Genomic DNA, 5,171 nt, shown 5'->3' with positions numbered 1-5,171 from the left:
ATAGCATAAAAATTAAGAAAATTACAAAACCTCTTTCTGGTATTATTTTTAGCCAAAACAGAGTGAGATAGGCCAAGAAAGAGAGAAAGATTATAGTCCCGAATTCCGATCATACTCGACTCGGGCAAGAAAATTCCGAAAAAAATAGCAAAAATTTCAAAAAATTAAGAAACCTCTTTCCAGTATTATTTTTAGCCAAAACGGGATGAGATAGCCAGGGAAAGAGAGAAAAACAATTTTAGCCCCGAATTCCGTTAATACTCGACCCGGGCAGGAAAATTCCGAAAGAAATTGCAAAAAAATTCAAAAAATTGAAAACCTCTTTCCGGTATTATTTTTAGCCAAAACGGGGTGAGATAGGCCGAGAAAGGGAAAAAAAAATTTTAGTCCCGAATCAAGTTCATACTCGACCGGGGCAAGAAAATTCCGAAAAAACTCGCAAAATGAAATCACAAAAAGAAAAAAAAAAAAAATCTTCCACTCCTCCACTATTATTTTTAGCCAAAACAGGAATGAGAATAGGCCGAAAAATAGAGAAAAAAATTTTAGCCCGAATTCCGTTCATACTCGACCCGGGCAAGATAAATTCCTAAAAAAAAGCAAAAAAATTCAAAAAATTAAAAAACCTCTATCCGGCGTTTTTTTTAGCCAAAACGGGATGAGATAGGCTGAGAAAGAGGGAAAAAAATTTTAGTCCCGAATTCCATTCATACACGACCCGGGCAGCAAAATTCCTAAAAAAATAGCAAAAAAATTCAAAAAACTATTTCCAGCATTATTGTTAGCCAAAACGGGATGAGATAGACCGAGAAAGCGAGAAAAAAATTTTAGTCCCGAATTCCTTTCATACTCGACCCGGTAAGAAAACTCCAAAAGAAATTGCAAAAAAATTCAAAAAATTAAAAGACCTCTTTCCAGCATTATTTTTAGCCAAAACGGGAAGAGATAGGCCGAGAAAGCGAGGAAAAAATTTTAGTCCCGAATTCCGTCCAGACTCGACCCCGGCAAGAAAATTCCGAAAGAAATTGCAAAAAATTTCAAAAAATTAAACAACCTCTTTCCAGCATTATTTTTAGCGAAGACGGGATGAGATATGCCAAGAAAGCGAGAAGAAAATTTTAGTCCCGAATTCCGTTCACACTCGACCCGGTAAGAAAACTCCAAAAGAAATTGCAAAAAAATTCAAAAAATTAAAAGACCTCTTTCCAGCATTATTTTTAGCCAAAACGGGGTGAGATAGGCTGAGAAAGCGAGGAAAAAATTTTAGTCCCGAATTCCATCCATACTCGACCCGGGCAAGAAAATTCCGAAAGAAATTGCAAAAAAATTCAAAAAATTAAAAAACCACTTTCTGGTATTAATTTTAGCCAAAACGGGATGAGAGAGGCTGAGAAAGAGAGAAAAAATTTTTCGTCCCGAATTCCGTTCATATTCGACCCGGGCAAGAAAATTCCGAAAAAATTCGCAGAAAAATTCAAAAAATTAAAAAACCTCTCTCCGGCATTATTTTCAGCCAAAACGGGGTGAGATAGACTGAGAAAGTTAGAAAAAAATTTTATTACCGAATCCCGTTAATACTCGACCTGGGCAAGAACATTCCGAAAAAAATTCGTAAAAAAATTCAAAAAATTAAAAAACCTCTCTCCGGCATTATTTTTAGCCAAAACGGGATGAGATAGGCCGAGAAAGCGAGAAAAAAATTTTAGTCCCGAATTCCGTTCTTACTCGACCTAGGCAAGAAAATTCCGAAAAATATAGCAAAAAAATTCAAAAACCTATTTCCAGCATTATATTTAGCCAAAACGGGATGAGATAGGCCGAGAAAGCAAGAAAAAAAATTTAGTCCCGAATTCTGTTCATACTCGACCCGGGCAAGAAAATTCCGAAAAAAATAGCAAAAAAATTCAAAAACCTATTTCCAGCATTATTTTTAGCCAAAACGGGATGAGATAGGCCGAGAAAGCGAGAAAAAAATTTTAGTCCCGAATTCCGTTCATACTCGATCCGGGTAAGAAAATTCCGAAAGAAACTGCAAAAAAAATCAAAAAAGTAAAAAAACCTCTTTCCAGCATTATTTGTAGCCAAACTGGATGGTATAGGCCGAGAAAGAGAAAAAAAAAATTTTAGTCCCGAATTCCGTTCACACTCAACCTAGGCAAGAAAATTCCGAAAAAAATTGCAAAAAAATTAAAAAATTAAAAAACTTAATTCTGACGTTATTTCTATCTAAAAAGTGTTGAGAGAGGTCAAGAAAGAGAGAAAAACAATTTCACCCCCGAATTCCGTTCCTACACGAATCTGGCAAGAAAATTCCGAAAAAAATAGCAAAAGAATTCAAAAAATTAAAAAATCACTTTCCGGCATTAATTTAAGCCAAAACAGGATGAGATAGGCTGAGAAAGAGAGAAAAAAAATTCCGAAAGAAAATTCCGAAAGAAATTGCAAAAAAAATTAAAAATATTAAAAAACCAATTTCCAGTATTATTTTGAGCCAAAACAGGATGAGATACACCGAGAAAGCGAGGAAAATATTTTAGCCAAGATAGAAAATTTCAAAAAAAAAAAAAAGGACAAAAATTTTAAAAAATTTAAAAATCTCTTTACAGTATTATTTTTAGCCAAAAGGGGATGAGATAGCCAGGGAAAGAGAGAGAAAAATTTTAGTCCCGAATTCCGTTCACACTGGACCCGGGCAACAAAATTCCAAAAAAAATTGCAAAAAATTTAAAAAATTTAAAAAATTAACTCAAGCATTATTTCTATCCGAAAAGGGTTGAGAGAGGCCGAGAAAGAGAAAAAAAAAATTTTATCCCGAATTCCGTTCGTACCCGAGCCGGGCAAGAAAATTCCGAAAAAAATAGCAAAAAAATTAAAAAACCTATATTCGGCATTATTTTTAGCCAAAACGGGATGAGATATGCCAAGAAGGCGAGAAAAAAATTTTAGTCCTGATTTCCGTTCATACTCGACCCGGTTAAGAAAATTCTGAAAAAAATTCAAAAAATTAAAAAACCTCTTTCCAGCATTATTTGTGGCCAAAACGAGATGAGATCAGCCGAGAAAGCTTGGAAAAAATTTTAGTCTCGAATTCCGTCCATACTCGACCCAAGCAAGAAAATTCCGAAAGAAATTGCAAGAAAAATTAAAAAAATAAAAAACCACTTTCCAGTAATATTTTTAGCCAAAACGGGATGAGATAGGCCGAGAAAGAGAGGAAAAAATTTTAGTCCCGAATTTCGTCTGTACTCGACCCGGTCAAGAAAATTCCGAAAGAAATTGCAGAAGAATTCAAAAAATTAAAAAACCTCTTTCCAGCATTATTTGCAGCCAAAACGGGATGAGATAGGCTGAGAAAGCGAGGAAAATATTTTAGTCCCGAATTCCGTCCATACTCGACCCAGGCAAGAAAATTCTGAAAGAAATTGCAAAAAAATTCAAAAAATTAAAAAAGCACTTTTCGGTATTATTTTTAGCTAAAACGGGATGAGATAGGCCAAGAAAGAGAGAAAAAAATTTTAGTCCTGAATTCCGTTCGTATTCGACCCGGGCAAGAAAATTCCGAAAAAATTTGCAAAAAAATTAAAAAATTAAAAAACCTCTTTCCGTCATTATTTTTAGCCAAAACGGGGTGAGATCGGCCGAGAAAGTGAGAAAAAAATATTAGTCCCGGATCCAGTTAATACTCGACCAGGGTAAGAACATTCCGAAAAAATTCGCAAACAAATTCAAAAAATTAAAAAACCTCTCTCTGACATTATTTTTAGCCAAAACGGGATGAGATGGGCTGAGAAAGTGAGAAAAAATATTTTAGTCCCGAATTCTGTTCCTACCCAACCTAAGATAGAAAATTTCAAAAAACAAAAGAGCAAAAAATTTGAAAAAATTTTAAAACCTCTTTCCAGTATTATTTTTAGCCAAAAGGGGATGAGATAGCCAGGGAAAGAGAGAGAAAAATTTTAGTCCCGAATTCCGTTAACACTGGACCCGGGAAAGAAAATTCCAAAAAAAATTACAAAAAATTAAAAAAGTTTACTCGAGCATTATTTCTATCCGAAAAGGGTTGAGAGAGGCCGAGAAAGAGAAAAAAAAAAATTTAGTCCCGAATTCCGTTCGTACCCGAGCCAGGCAAGAAAATTCCGAAAAAAATAGCAAAAAAATTAAAAAACCTATCTACGGCATTATTTTTAGCCAAAACAGGATGAGATATGCCAAGAAAGCCAGAAAAAAATTTTAACCCCGAATTCCGTTCATACTCGACCCGGGTCAGAAAATTCCGAAAGAAATTGCAAAAAAATTCAAAAAATTAAAAAACCTCTTTCCAGCATTATTTGTAGACAAAACGGGATGAGATCGGCCGAGAAAGTGAGGAAAACATTTTAGTCCCGAATTCCGACCATACTCGACCCGGGCAAGAAAATTCAGAAAGAAATTGCAAAGAAATTAAAAAAATAAAAAACCACTTTCCAGTATTATTTTTAGCCAAAACGGGATGAGATAGGCCGAGAAAGTGAGAAAAAAATTTTAGTCCTGAATTCCGTCCATACTCGACCCGGTCAAGAAAATTACGAAAGAAATTGCAAAAAAATTCAAAAATTAAAAAACCACTTTCTAGTATTATTTTTAGCCAAAACGGGATGAGATAGGCCAAGAAAGCGAAAAAAAAATTTTAGTCCCGAATTCTGTTCATATTTGACTCGGGCATGAAAATTCCCAAAAATTTTGTAAAAAAATTCAAAAATTAAAAAACATCTCTCTGGCATTATTTTTAGCCAAAACGGGGTGAGATAGGCCGAGAAAGTGAGCAAAAAATTTTAGTCCCGAATCCCGTTAATACTCGACCAGGGCAAGAACATTCCGAAAAAATTCGCAAAGAAATCCAAAAAATTAAAAAACCTCTCTCCGGCATTATTTTTAGCCAAAACGGGATGAGATAGGCCGAGAAAGGGAGAAAAAAATTTTAGTCCAGAATTCCATTCATACTTGACCCGTGCAAGAAAATTCCAAAAAAAATAGCAAAAAAATTAAAAAATCTATTTCCAGCATTGTTTTTAGCGAAAACGGGATGAGATAGGCCGAGAAAGCGAGAAAAAAATTTTAGTCCCGAATTCCGTTTACACTCGACCCGGGTAAGAAAATTACGAACGAAATTGCAAAAAAATTCAAAAAATTAA

This window comes from Quercus lobata, unplaced genomic scaffold, assembly GCF_001633185.2.
Source record: "Quercus lobata isolate SW786 unplaced genomic scaffold, ValleyOak3.0 Primary Assembly Scq3eQI_24, whole genome shotgun sequence".
Lineage (NCBI taxonomy): Eukaryota > Viridiplantae > Streptophyta > Magnoliopsida > Fagales > Fagaceae > Quercus > Quercus lobata.
This window is presented reverse-complemented; position numbering follows the sequence as displayed.